At 52.8% G+C, this 14,860-nt stretch overlaps 1 long non-coding RNA gene across 2 annotated transcripts; it reads right to left on the reverse strand.

The window, feature by feature from the left end:
• Positions 1-4,461: 4,461 nt before the first annotated feature.
• On the reverse strand, positions 4,462-12,679 carry LOC122236181. 2 transcript variants are annotated; one of them, XR_006214304.1, is made up of 3 exons: positions 12,527-12,679; positions 10,660-10,841; positions 4,462-4,862 (listed from the first exon to the last, which is right to left on the reverse strand). It is a non-coding gene; the product is annotated as an uncharacterized LOC122236181 (long non-coding RNA). The 2 variants fall into 2 exon arrangements; XR_006214303.1 differs by lacking the exon at positions 4,462-4,862 and adding an exon at positions 6,641-7,538.
• Positions 12,680-14,860: the final 2,181 nt, after the last annotated feature.

Consider the following 14,860-nt stretch of genomic DNA (forward strand, 5'->3'; position numbering starts at 1 on the left):
GGCTGCCTCGCCTTGGCACGGAGTGGTGGGAGATGTTCACAGGAAAACGGATTAATTTGGACTCATTGCTTTCCCTTCCACGTCCTCGTTCCAATTAAGACAACACTTGTAACCAAGCCCACCTTCTCCGGAAGCAGCCCCCACACTCCCCAAACAAGCAGTCCTCAGGTTTCACTGGCTGGCTGTTCAGGGTCCCAAGAAGCTTGCTGGGACCTTTGGAAAATGCCAGTCAGGGTTTTTTAGGATTCTTCTGCCAGGGGTGGGGGGTGGGGGTGGGGGGACCTACGGGAACTGTTTGGTTCCATGTTTCTGAGCTCACACTGGTGAGCTGGGCACAGCCGAAATACTGGACGCCGGCCTGCTTGGACAGAGGCTGGGTTGTCCAGGCTGCCTGCTGGAATCACGCAGGAAAGGGGCAAAATTCAGAGTCTCGGGCCCCGCCCCCCGACCCTACCGAGTCAGACACATCAAGGACAGGGCCTGGAAATCTGTACTTTCCACTGGCACCAAGGACAGGACCTGGAAAGTCTTTGGGTGGGAAGTCTCAGATCTGCATTTGAAAGCCGTGTTATCTAGGGAAGCTGTTCAGCATTTCTCTACCCCTGTTTCCCAGAGCTCAAACACTGGGGCGCACCATAACCCTCTTGAACGGGTGGGGTTGGTTGTACAGGTGCGGTGAGGTCCCAACTCATGGCGAACACTCATTACGTGGTACTGATTCCTATCAGTGAACATGACTGAGTTCATTTCAAGGGGTTGATGAGAAGCAAAAGGTGATGCTTTGGTGCTGCGGAAAGTCCTTGTGCCTTAACTACAGCATCAGCACTGGCCCCGGGCCCTCCACGCAGCTAATCATTCCTTCAGACTCCAAACTCTGCATCACTCTTCTTGTCCCACCTCTCCCCGCCACCCCCACCCCGAACCCCCTGAAACCAGTAAATCATTATCATTAGAAGGTTCAAAGTTGGGAGCCTCCACAGGCTCCTTCGGAATGGAGTGAAAACCAGACACATGCCCCGCAGGAACAAGGGAGCCAAGTCCTAGGTCTGCAACATGGTCAAAGCCGAGTCGTTTCGTTTGTGGAAAATGAATACATCTGAGTTTGCACCTGTCTCGCCCAGGGGAAAAGTAGCACTTGCGCCATCGCAAACGGGTGTCTCTCACCAAAACCTGTTCCCTGCTGCTCGGGGAGGCTCAGACTGCCAGAAAGGCTGTGGCCTTCAAAACCTGTTTCATGTGGTTTGTCCATTTTTGGGGTGTTTCAGCTGTCCCATTCTGTTGGAAGCCTGGGTTTGAACATCAAATGGGTTTTGTTTCTCCAGCAAATTTCAAGGAACCCCAGGGGATGCTGGAACTGGATCCCACATTACAAGCAGATGCTCCCTTCACACCTGAATCTCCTCCCCATGACCCCAGAAAGTGTGGGTCACCCCTCTGCTCTCTGAATACAAAAATGGGGAGGGGGTTGGAGCTCTTTTTAGAGATAAGAAAATGACACGTGTTTCTCTTGATGTCAACATTGCCATGGCCAATGAACTTGCAGTGCAGGGATAAAACTCGGAATGTCTAACCAGATGGGCCCTTTAGCACCTGTTGTGACCAGAGGGCTGTGGCAATGGAGGAAAGGCTGGGAGAGTCGTCCTAGCTGGCCAGCAGCCTTGCAACGGCCTCCCACTCTGTCCAGGCTGTTGCAAGCATGGATTCAGAACATGTACCCAGATGATGGAGCTGGAATTTACGGGAAGCTAACTTCCTGTCAGTGTGAAATTTCTCAGGCAGTGATGAGCCCCCATCCCTGGAAAGGTGCAAGCAGGAGCTGATCCTCTAACAGGGATGTAACAGGAGATGCTGAACTACACGGTGCGCTCTGCCTCTTCCATGTGGAACAGATCTCACGACCACGTGCTGGGAGTGAGAATCCCACTTCATGGACTCACAGACCCTTCTCCCTTCTGGGAGTGCATTTCCACAGAAATGCCGTGCACAGACCTGCGGCACCTCCCTGCATTGTCCCCGTGGTCCTGGGTGGGTGGCTACCATCCACGCCAGGCCTGGCACACACTGCCTCACTGAGGGGACTGGGCCATGCCTGACCCAGTCAGTTACATAACTGGCCGCTTCTGAAAAGGTGCTGTATCGAGTCACAAGGGTTAGCAAACTAGTTCAAGGTAATTTATGACTCTGGGATGCTCGGGTTTCTAAATACAGCAGACCACTACAAACTGCAAAAGCTTCAAGCTCTCTCCCCAAGGGAGACTGCCCGGCCCAGCCCGGGGCAATGGTGCTGACACCAGGTTGGCAGGACGAGCTGGCACACTAGCAGGCCTGGCTGGCTTAACTCACTATGAGCCCCAGGGAAGCACTCCTGGAGGCCTCGTGAAGACCGCCCCCCCCCCGCCGCCTTCTTTCTTCCCTCCTTGGTCTCTGGTATGCATGAGAAGGTGATGAAGATTTTTCTCGTGCGCTGTGATGGCACCGAAACCACAGTGCATTCAGGGTTGCTACATCCTAGTTGGCTTGTTTCTCTTTTTTAATGCCAATAATATTGATTTTGGGTACAGTGGATCTCAGGCAAGCGAAACTCCAGTAAACAAAAGCTGACTATAGCCAAACGTGGCTGATGTTTCTTTTTTCCTCAGGGTTGGCAGGCCCTGCCTGCCTTTCCATCTGCCCAGTGCTGGCCTTGAACACCCAGAGTGGCTTCTCTGCATGCTCTCCTGTGGGCTGCCTTCCTGCCTTGGTGCTGGCGCCCAGAGCTTGAGACCCATTTCTGTCTGCAAGAGGACTCTGGTCTCTGCCCTTGCTCCACTGAGCTCTGGCTGCCACCTGCATCCAGCATCCGTTCCCAGCACCCCCTGTCCCCGCTCCAGGCCGAGCTCATCTGGGGCCTGCTACCAGGTACAGTGACCCTCCCCTTCCCTTGCAGACATCAACTGTGAGTCAGCACTGAAAGCAGGTCCCCAGTATACCCATACCTTGCCAGCCTCATCCTCAGTGCACACTCCCAGCTAGGAGTAGGGATTCGGGGTGAGTGAGACACAGCCCCGTCCTCAGGCCTTGGCCTTTCTGACTCAGGAGGCTGACACACACATGCACCAATGAGGGACACAAGTACACTGTCTTCTGTGACGGGGGGCGGGTGAGCCTGGGAGAGCCCAGAAGAAGCCTGGAGGGCTTCCTGGAAGAGGTGGTGCCAAAGGTGTGCGATGTTCCATATGATCTCTGCAGTCCTTGGGTGTAAGCATCCCAGAGAAAGACCCCTCCATGGGGACTGTTGAGTCTATCGCTACTGGCTAGGTGGCATTTGGTGACAAAGTAACAAATGGTCCGAGCTTCCTCTGCCTAGTCCTGGATTGTTGGGGGTCTGGTTTCTTCAGGGCGACAGAGACACAGCCATGGCTGACTGTTCTGGGGCCCTGGCTCCTGCCTTTCTCCTCTCTCAAGAACACGGGACACTGCGGTTGACCCCTAAACAGCTCTGTTCTTCCACCCCCCTGTCTCCGTACCCTTTGCACTATGATGGGGCAGCTCTTCCCATCAGGGGTGGGGTCTAGACCCCCCCGCTTTGAATCTGCACTGGCTCCGTGACTTGCTCTGGCCGACAGAATGTGGTGGAAATGATGCCGTGCCAATTTCAGCAGGCGTAGGCCTCAAAGAGCCTCGTGGCCTTGCGTGCCCACCCTCTTGGGACCCTGGCACCACCATGTGCAGAAGCCCAGATGGCCTCCTGGAAGAATGGGACACATGTAGTCTACTCACCACCACCCTAGTCGCCCCGGCCAACAGCCAGCCAGCAATCAGCCGACCTCTGCCATTGACCACACATGCTTGAGGGAGCCTGGAAGACCTGCCCGACCAGCTAGCTGCTCAGCTAACTCAACAGTTGGTGCAAGCTGGTACATTTCGGGGTGGTTATTCCGCAGCAGAAACTAACAGATCCAGGCATCCCAGCATTCTGGGCAGGATGCACAGGCTGCAGGATTTATAGGCAGAGGCCTGGCTGCAGACAGATGGACTGGCTGGCCTTGGGACCTTCACCTGGCCCTCATGTTTGCTGTTACCTGGGTTCTGCTGTACAGCTAGGATCTACAGTCCTCACAGTTACAACCAAGGTATAGTTGGCCTGGTAGTGGCTGTGCCTAAGCCATCTGGCCTCCTCTACGGTTTCCTGGACCTACCCAGGGCCTTCCAGCCGCTTTCCATGACACTCCAGGTGAAACCCAAATGCCACACCATCCCACACCATGCTCCCTATTCCCACCCTGCTCCCAGGTTTGTGCCTCTCACTGCACTCCAGACACACCTGCCTCCAACCCATAAGACCTAACCTGACCTCCGGGCCTTTGCATGTGCAACTCTCCTGACTAGCATGCTCTTCCAGGATACCCACACGGCTCCCCCCCATTTCCTTCAGGCTCTGACCCAGTAGGCTTTGTTAAACAAACCGGAGATCACAGATCATTCTTACCAAATGGCCTGTGTCACTGTCCGCTTTATTTCTTTTCAGAGCAATTAGCATGACTGGGTGCAAAAGTGTCCACATTGTGAGACATCCAGAGGGAGCCAGCGAAGGTTAGGAAGGGAGGGTGGGATGCTGAGAAAGACGTCGGCGTTGGGACCTTCATAGCACACAGCCACTGCCTGGGAGCTGATGTGTCCTGAAGCAGCCTGGCACCCCCCACTGCCAGACAAACCAGCAGAGACACTGTTGGCAGTGCTTTAGCCACATGTAGGAGCTGGTATCTCACTCGGCCGCACAAGCCCAGGTTTATGGCCATGGCATAACTGCTTACAAGTGTTATGCAGGTGACACATGTTTGTCAAAAACACCTCGTCTTGAGGTGGCCACAGAGAGCAGTTCCCTGGAACACAAGAGGCTTCACAAAGCAAGGTGTCCCTGGGGCTCCTGCCTTCTGAAACCCCTTAATCGAGGGCCCACCATTTAGGTCCCTTCTCAGAGTTTCTAGAGCCTACAAAAGAGAGAAGTCTCTAACTGGAGCTGGGACTCCCCGGCCGCAAACAGGAGCAACACCGGGTGGCCTGGCTCAGCCTCGGAAGCTGGGAAGGGCACCCTCCAGGCCCAAGGAGGCCCAGGGCAGGCCCAGACCCACCATGGATCCAGGGTTCAGGGACAAAGCTCTTCTGTACTCCGTGAGGGGCCCCATGGCAGACCCATCCCAGAGTCCTGGACCAGTCACCAGGAGGGAGAGCTAGGGCCTGGTTGGGGTCCAAAGGGACCATGCAGTCTCGTGGTAAAGAGCGTGGAGTCTGGAGCCAGACTGCCTGGGATCAAATTGCAGCTCACTCCATCACTGCCCTGCTGAGTGACCCCAGGCAAGCCTCATAACGGCTCTGAGCCTCAGCTTCCGCATCTATAAGATGAGTGTAAAAACAGTGTCTCCTCACAGGGTGGCGAGGACCCCCACGGAATGCTCAGACTGGGCCCCAGCACATCACAAATGCTGCAGAAGTGAGTTGTCATCCACATCATCAGAGGCCATGACTCTGCATCACTCAGAGCAAGGGTGGAGCCTTCCCAGCAAGGATTCGACTCTGTTCCAGGTTTGAGGCTGCTGGGGTACTGCTCCCAGGGCTCTCCCTCCCCTTACTGGGCAAGGAGCTGGTGGGGAGTGAGAGGCAGGAGTTAAACCTCAGCTGCTTCATCATCAAAAGGACAGCAGGAGGGATGAGGCAGGGGTGAGAAGCAGAGGTGGCAGGAGGTTTTCAGGCCCCCAGGAACAATGTGTCCAAATAGTTTCACAGCAGCTCAGGGGAGCCCATGGGATGGAAACGGAAAGGCAGGCTGTCATGTCTGATCCCTCCACTGACAGCCCCAGGGTCCTGGGTCCCAACCCACCAGCCCTACTGTGCACAGCCAGACACCAAGAGGAAGGAACACAGAACCCGCCTTCAGAGAATCAGAGACAGACTCCACGTTGGGGTCACCCAACACGGTCGTTGTGTGGCCATTACAAACTCAACCCTCCTCTGTGCTCCTGTTTCCTCATCCTCACAAAAACATCCATGGATGGGGCGCCTGGGTGACTCTGTTGGTTAAGCGTCTGACTCTTGCTGTCAGCCCAGGTCACGATCGCAGAGTCAGGGGACTGAGCCCCACATGAGGCTCTGCACCGACAGCATGGAGCCTGCTTAGGATTTTCTCTGTCCTTGCCCCTTCCCCACTCTCTCTCTCTCTCCTTCTCAAAAAATGATAAAGAAAGAAACATAGAAAAAAATATCCATACATGGCTACACAGGGCCTCCTGGGGCACCTGCACGTACCAGGGATCGCAATGGTAAAAAGAGGGAGAGGGGAGAACACGCGGACAGCAGGCATGAATGACTGCAGGTGTGCTACAAATGATCAGAGATCTGAAGAGCTCAATTCTTAGGAGTTTTAAAAAGGCTTCTTGACATGTGACTGGAGAAAGGGGCCCCAGTTAGTAAACGGTGCTGGGGACATCGGAACCAATTCCAGACACATTAAAAATCTATATTTGAAAAAGAGAAGTTGAAGAGGGGGATATTCTGGGGGAATATCTTTCCAAACTTGGGGTTGGGAACAATTTCTTTAACAAAGTGTTAAAAGCTCAGTAAGCATAAAAAAAAAAAAAATCGATAGGTTTGACTGCAGGAAAATGTAAATTTCCCTTCACCAAATGACGGGTGAAAAGACAAATCACTAAAAGCAGAAGACCTCTGGCATATGTACAACTAGCAAAGGATCAGTATCCAGAATACATAAAGAAGTCCTACAAATCCACAGGAAGAAGAGAGGCAATGAGCAAAAAGACCACAGCAGGCATGTCGTAGAGGAGGAAACGGAGTGCACAGATGAACACGGGAAAAGCTGCCGGATGTCACGAGGATGCAGGGAAGTGCAAGGTAAGGTCCCCGTGAGAGATTTCACATCCATCAGGCTCACAGTGAGGAAGACATGTGACATCTGAAAGCACCGAGGGTCTGAGAGGATCAGCTGGCACCCACGGTTGATGAGTGTGAAACCTGGTCTGGCCACACTGAAAACCACTTTGGCCTTTTCTTGTTAGGTTGACCAGTCCCATACCTTAGAACCCTGCAAATCCACTCCCAGGAGTCACACAAGGCACACCCAAGAAGAGTTCGTCGCAGCACTGTTAGCAAGAGGAGGGGAAGAAAGGAAATGACCCAGATACTCATTGACAGAGCAATGCAAAAAGAAATTGTAGCACAGTCACACAATTTCTTTCCACACTGGTGACAGCAAACTCCAGCTACACAGCAGCACAGCTCAAGCTTAGAGACAGGGAAATGTTGAGTACAAAAATGCAAATTTTAGAGATCTACATACAGAGAGCAAGTTTTTACCGCTTGAGAACAAAGAAGCAATCTAATGTTTAGGCTTATTCAGTCGGCCTGTGAGCAAGAGAATGGCAAACAAACAAACACCAAATTGCAGAGAGGGGTGACCTCCAGGCAAGGAGAAGATGGAAGTGACTGGGAATGTTCTAGTTCTGGAGTTGAGCTGCGGGCCCACGGATGTTCATTGTCCCACCATCCTTCATAATGCACGAAACACACGAAGTATATTAAAACAGAACAGAGGCAAAGGAGAAAAACAAGAAGAGAAACATGGTGTGGGTCCAGACACATCCAGTATGATTTCCTTGTCACACACATAGTTCACTACTGTTTTTCACTGGTGTCACGGGGGGTACCAAGAGTTCCGTCGAGAGGCCAGAGCGGGAAGTGAAAGGACAGGCAATTGGACGAGGGCATTCTTCCCTCTGGGCCCCAGTTTCTCCATATGGGGGGGCAAAAGATAGGGGGTGTACTCAGCAGTGCAAATGTCTGCGGTGCAGTGGCTACCACTAGGTCTTCCCCCCTCCCACCACTCATCTGTGGGACACTCAGACATGCTGATCTGCAGCACCCTGTTTCCACATGGAGGCCACAGCACGCAGCGATGGACTCTGACAGTCTGATGCAGCAGGCACTGCCAGGATGCCATTACAGAGTCCTCCTGCCGGGCCCAGGTGGTGGTGGGGGCAGAGGCCCCTGAGGGGGGAGGCTGGTGAGTACTCCTATCGCTGCATCTGGAGAGGGTCCCTGGCAGCTGTGGCCGGAAGGTTCTGAAGCCTCACACAGCTCGACCGTGGAAGCTAGTCTGAGCCCTAGGCAGGGCCCTGAGGCAGAGGATGCCGGGCTTTTGGAACTGACCCTAGCCGGACGCAGCAGCCGTGCAGGGCTCCTCAGCTTCTACACAGTCCCACGCCTGTGGCCTCCGCTGTCCGCCGTGTGGGGGGTCCCTGCCCCCCCCCATCATCTGACCAGAGCCCGTGCTCCCATCCGTGGTGGGTGACAGGCTCTATGTCTACACTCTGCGGGTGAGCTCTGAGCTGGACCTGAAAAACGGCAAGACAGGCAAAGGGCCAGGCAGGAGCCGGTCAGCAACACCTCTCTAGCCCAAAGGAGCGCGTGAGCGGCCCCGTTGTGCCACATTCTAACAGCTCTCTGAGGCAGGAGGATGGCATTCCTTTCACCCCAGCCTAGGCCTGTCTGGGCCTGCAGGCTCATCTTTTGCCATGGCCCTCCCTCCTTCCCCACTGACCCCCCTCTGGGCCCCCCTGTATCCCCCTCCTGGCACTGAGTCGGGCTTATGTTCCCACAGGGGCGGGGGGCACTAGGGCCGGTGGATATAACCCTCCTCCTCTGGGCATGGTCCCAGCGCTCTCATAACAAGACTCCTCCTTGCTTTGCCATTCCCTCCCCCATCCCCCCCCTATTCCAGTGACCGCTGACGTCCCTCTCTCAAACACCACACAGAGAAATAGTCAGCGTCTTTCCCGAGAAAGAGAGCTTGTGTGCTGGGTCTGGTACCTGGAGTTTCCTGTGGGTCTGTCCCCTGTCAGTATGGCCCCAGAACGTCATGCACACCCACCTCACAAAAAACATCACCACCAGAAAATCCACAAATTTCTGGAATCTTCTCCAGAACTGTCAAGAAGCACTACTGCCAATTAAGGGCACAGACCAGTGAGTCAGCGCTCCAAGGAGGTCAGGTCCTCACCTCCCTCCCTATTCCAACAGTGAGAAACTCAAGGGCCACAGAGGTGGGTGACTTCTCCAGCATCACTGCCCACCCTCCAACCTTCTGGGAGGCTGAGAAGCTTTTCTGTCATGTCCCATCAGGGCCCTCAAACCCCAGGAAACACCTCATTTCCCCAGAGCAGGGGCCTGCTGAGTGACCACAGCCCCTAATTATGAAGCATCTGGTTTCATCCGTGTCCCTGCGGATTCTTTTAATAACAAGATCATGTGGAGAGACATCATACCCAGGGACGTGATGCTTCGGCGATTCGTCTCTCTTTCATTTTGTTCACCTGATACACGTTTTAAATGACTACCGGGCTGTGTACACAGGAAGCCTTGATTCGCTAGAAAGAACCGTGGTGGGTTTTCTTAGAAGACAAGGTCAGGAATTTAAGGCATCCAGACGTGTCCAATGAGCAGAGTGGAGACAAAGATGTCTCTCCTGCTGCTGTGTCTGGGAACACAGCTGCCCACACACGCCCACCACAACCTCGGATCAGAGCCTGCCACTGATATCCACTGTGTGAAAGGGCTTGGAACCCACTGTCATCTTTATCACCATCCCTCTTCCCCAAGAAGCAAACACCATGGGCTTGCAAAGGCACTCCAACAGGAATGCTCACTTGTGTTCCCAGGAATACACACAGATGCCAGATATTTACTTCTGGTTCCAACTTCTCCTGGGTTCATCCTCTTTCAAGTCCTGGAAACTCTGGGCACCACTTCTTGCCCTACAATCCCTCCATCAGATCCCCCCATCGCCCACTCTCCCAGGAAGCTCCCCCCACCTGGACATCTCCAAATCCTACTCAAAGTCATCTCTGACTCCCCCTCTTCCAGGCAGTCTCCTTGCCTTCTCGCTGGCTTCTTTACACTAATTTCCTGCTAGAACGATCATAATGGGTTCAAATGTTGCTGCTTGCACACCTATCTCCCCCGTCACGGGGCAGGTGGTGGGAGCAGGGCACAGGGCTGATGTACCCCCGTTACCTCCAGCCCCTCAACATGGGCCCGGGCACATTGGTGGGGGGGGTGGAGTAGGGCCTCAAAGAAGCATGATCTAAATCCCTGGGCTCTGTTTTCCTCAAACTTAGAGTGTAGTGAAAGAGTTCTAATGACAAAGAAGGTAAATTCTAGGTATTCTGAACAGAGACCAGGCAATCCTTTCCTGAGTATTTCACAGTGAAGCCAAGACCTCATTGGTGAGTAACTGTCAACTGCCCAACAATGGGAGTGAAGAACTTTCCCAGGAGAGAGAGAGTCACAGACAAATGTTGTAAGGTGGGAGGGAGCAACTTGTGTAAGGACCGAAAGGCCAGTGGTGCCTCAGCAAAGCAATGGGGCGATGGGCAAGAGTTCATGGATTATGCATATCGGTTAGGTTAGGATGGGTTACGCTGCATAACACACAATTCTCTAAATCTCAGTGGCCTACAATAAAGTTTCTTTATGTCTCAGACTACACGCACATGTGGCTCTCCTTCGTCTCCTCTCCCCTCTGGACTCAGGTTGACAGAGCAGTCTGTCTCTGTCTGGAATATTGCCATTGTCGTGGAAAAAGGAAAAGAAAAGTGGTAAATTACTCACTGGTTCTTAAAGCGTGTGCTCACATCTGTTTTCACTGTTCACCAGCCCCTCTGCCATGCCTGAGGACAACATGGGCCATGCTGTATAATCCTCCAACCGAGCAGGGCACTTCGATACAGGGCACCGAATGTGGGGGAGTGGTAATCCAGTTCCACACCGTGCTTATGATTTTGACGTCTTTCCTAGGATCAGTGAAATCTGTTGAATAAACTGTTCATTTCTAAAAATCCCTCTGGCTGTAGTGAGAGACACAGATTGGAAATGGGCAAGGGTGGGATTCGGGATAGAAAATTCGGGAAGCTGCCTCAGTATTCCCAGGGAAAAAAAAAAGAAAAGTACTTTACACTAGGGTCATGGCAGTGGAAATGGAGAGAAGCCAAGAGGTTTAAAAGATGGAAGGATCTAGTGATGTACAAAGAGGAGCAGAGGTGAGTGAATGTGTGATGCCAGAATGGTGAAAAGATACAGCAGGCTTGGCTTCTCATGTCTTAAACAGTTGCTGGCTCCCATCTTTGGGGAGGACCAGCTACTCTATTCTCTACTTGTCCTTGGGTTCTCTATGTTCTTTCCTAAGAAATCTCCCTTCTTGCTTGAAAAAAAAAAACGGCTGAACTAAATAAAGATGGGAACACATGGATGTGGTGAGCAGGCGAGTGAGCTGACAAATGAGTGACACAGTGACCAAGGGAATTAATTCATGTCTCCAAGTGTTAAGAGTGAAGAGAAACTAGACTCAACCAGAAGAAAAAGAAAGTCCTCCCACTGGGCATGCCTCAAAAGGATCCCTCGCCTCCCTACTGACACATCAGGCACATCTTTCTTTCTTCCACGGGGCTATTGACCAATTTCGGCTATAACAGAGAAAGGGGAGGGTGGTGGGTGAGAGAAGAAGAAGGGAGGGACAGGGAGGCAGAGGAAGGATGGACTCCATGGACATATAGCAACCTCTATAGAATCCTCTCCTCTCCTCCATGTAGCCTCCCTCCCTATGCTTTCTTTTCAGAGTTCCAGACTTGACTTTCGGTGGTGGGAGGGCTTGGGATTCACAAACACCTCAAAAGAGAATTTCTGTAGCAGCAGCATTAGGCCACCTTACAGGAATTTAGAGCCTTGGGGTCCACACAGGCACAGAAAGCCGTGGGGTCTCCTCTGCCCTGGATGTTCTCATTAGCCAAGAAGTGGAAGGTTCAGACACAGAACTGTATGGTTGTGGACTCAGTTCAGCGCACCCACGGGGACAGCAAATAAGATGCTCCCTGTGGCAGCAGAGGGAGTGTTGTGGTCACTGTCCATGGTGCTTACAGGCTGACTCACCTGGAGAGGCTTGTTCTAAGACCCCGCCACACAGGATGTCAGAGCTGAGAGGGCTCCAGGATTTCAACTTTCCCAGTGCCTCATTTTTTCAGATAAGAAAGCACAAGTCCAGAGAGGGGAAAGACTTCCCTCGGGGCCACACAGTGGGTGGCACCGAGGGACTGGAAGCTAGCCTCTAGATGCTTGCTCAGACAAAACTCATTTCCTTGGAAGGCTCCTGGGATTTCCCCCCAGAAACCCAGAATAATTAGACCCTGAAAACTCACTGGAGGACATAGTAGGTACTCATTGGACACTGGTTGACTGAATAAACGATTATACCGGGACGCAAAAAAAAAAAAAAAAAAAAATCTTGAAGCTGGGCTTGGGCCCCAGATCCTGAATTCAAACAGGAAGTCGTGTTCCTTTTTGGTATGGGTGAAATGGTACCGAAGAAAGCAGTGGGGGAAGGTAAGAAGTGCTGCCACGAAGACAGTGGGGTGGCGGGAAGAGGATAAGAGCAGGTGCAACCCAGGATATTGAGCACAGAGGAGGGCAGCAACTGGACACTAACCTCTGTTCTCTCAGGTTCACTCCCACCCAGGAAAACAGGTTGAACAGCTCAGGAGTTTCCTTAGGGAGGGTGGTCACACGACCTCAATCTGGCCATCCTCCCTGGCCACAGTGATTGGTTCAGCACTGGGTATGTGCCAGTCAGGTCCCAGTGGGTCCAGACCTTAGGGCTGGAATCATAGGGAATGAGGGGTTCTTTTTCTGTTGGGAGGCTGAAGGTGACTGTTGGGGGCCATCTTGCTTTCCTAACAGAAAAGCCCAGCTGAGAATGACACCAGCACAGAGGAAAGTAAGCAAGGCCAAGAGGTCGGGAAAGATGATTGCTACTGATGTCATCAAGCACCCAGGTACGGCCTTGCCTAAAACTGTCTGCCCTTAGCCTTCTTAGGTACGTAAATCATTCTCTCTTGCTTCGTTTGATTGCTTGTTTAAGCCGATTTGGTTTTTCTGTCACTCAGTGGCTATCAAAAAAACAACAACAACAACAACAACAACAACAACTCCAATTGTTCCTTGAAGTTGTCTAAATGGAGCATCCTGGAATTGTGACAGTATGGATTTAGGCTAGGTTCAAGGGGGACTTTGAGATAACAGTGCAAAACTCCACAGTCTAACCTGGAGATCCAAATCGATTCAAACCGTATCTGTTGGCAGCCTGCTATAGGCTGGGCCAGTCACATTACCCAAATTAATCCTCATAGGACCGACCCTGTTAAGGTAGCAACTGATGACCCCATTTTAGAGGACGTGGCAGAGGCTCAGAGAAAGGAGGTGACAAGGCTATAGCTTGGAAGTGTGAAGCCAAGATTGCACACCTGGATTCTGCTGTGTGCAGCCTGAGAAGCCTCATGGTATGGCCTGTCCGTGTGTCAGGGCACCTGGCCCCACGCCTGGCATTCTGTGGGTGCCTGAGACTTGGTAACTGTCATGTGCCTGTTACAAGACTCAAAAAAGCAATGTGCACTGAAGGCAGGCAGGGACCTTCTTTCCCCAGCACTAACACACCTTCCCAGTTCCCCGAGGACTAGAATCCCTCTCTTTCCCTTGCTTTCCTTGGAAGAGTCCTGCTCTTGTGACCACAGGGCAGTCCCCCATTCACAGCCGGCATTGGGAGCTGCTACAAGGGAGGCCAAGAGCCTTCACCCCTCCACTATGCCTGGGGACATCTCTTTCCTTGGAGCCTTGGGGAACCTGACGCCCGACTTGCACACCCAAGGTCTTTTCCAGAACATGCCAAGAGTCTCACTCGGTTTGGAATGGGATGTATCCATCACTGCACTTTCCATGTCTCACTCGTGCACTCCTTTCTGTGCACTGTGGCCTCCCGTGCCTGCCACAGGAAAGGCCAAGCTGACAAGAACTCAACAGCTTAGCACTTGAAGGGACACACGAGGCAAGAGCTGACAGCTGGAAAGTTCTATTTAGAAAAGACCTCACGCTTAAAACTGAAGAGGCTGTCGAAGCCCTCAGGGTCCGGAAGCAGTGCTTGGGCCAAAGTGAACTGGAAGACTTCATGACGGCTGGAGGCTCTGGCCATGATGGGGGAGGAGAGGGTGTGGTGAGGTCCCTTGGGGTGACCCGAAGGCCCACTGCGTGCAGGGTCAGGTTGGCCAGAGAGGAAAAGGCAGAGGCTTGTCTCAGAGGTGTTCACAGACCAAACATGAATGGGCCAACCAGACAGACAGAGCACCGTAGCTCATGGGTGTAGAGTACAGGGACAGGGGCAGAGATCCAAGTCTGCTGGGGAACTAGTTAAGAACAGAGAAATTTTAACCAACACTAGAAGGCTGTATCAGTTGGATGTGTTTGGCTGAAGTGACAGAAAAACCCTACCAAGAGTGGCTTAAACTATGAAGGCATCTAACATTGAATGTTTAATGACGATGTGAGAGATGGGAGGTCCAGAGGTGGTCTGGTGGCTCACAATGTCATCAGTGACCCAGGTGCCTCCTGCCTCTCCGTTATACCGTTAACAGAATATTGGTGTCACTGGTTCACGGTTGCCGTGTGGCTGCTTCCACTCCAGCCGTGACATCTGCACAGTTAGCACTCAAGTCGGAAGCAAGGGGGCACCTTCTTGAACCCTGCCCACCTCTACTCAAGAAGGAGAATCTCTCACAGAAGCCCCCAAAGACTTCCTCTAATACCTCATTGGCCAGAACTGGGTCCCGAGCCCCTTCCCCAGCCAGTCACCAGCTGCAGGAAAAGTGGTTGCCGTGACTGGCTTGGACCAACCCTGATTCCTCCAAGTGGAGCATCCACAGGAAGAAGGCAGGGCGGGCTGGACAAAGGCTACTATGTGAGCATCTGACACCATCCAGCTCGAAGGGACAAG

The sequence above is a fragment of the Panthera tigris genome, assembly GCF_018350195.1.
Source record: "Panthera tigris isolate Pti1 chromosome A2 unlocalized genomic scaffold, P.tigris_Pti1_mat1.1 chrA2_random_Un_scaffold_116, whole genome shotgun sequence".
NCBI classification, from domain to species: domain Eukaryota; kingdom Metazoa; phylum Chordata; class Mammalia; order Carnivora; family Felidae; genus Panthera; species Panthera tigris.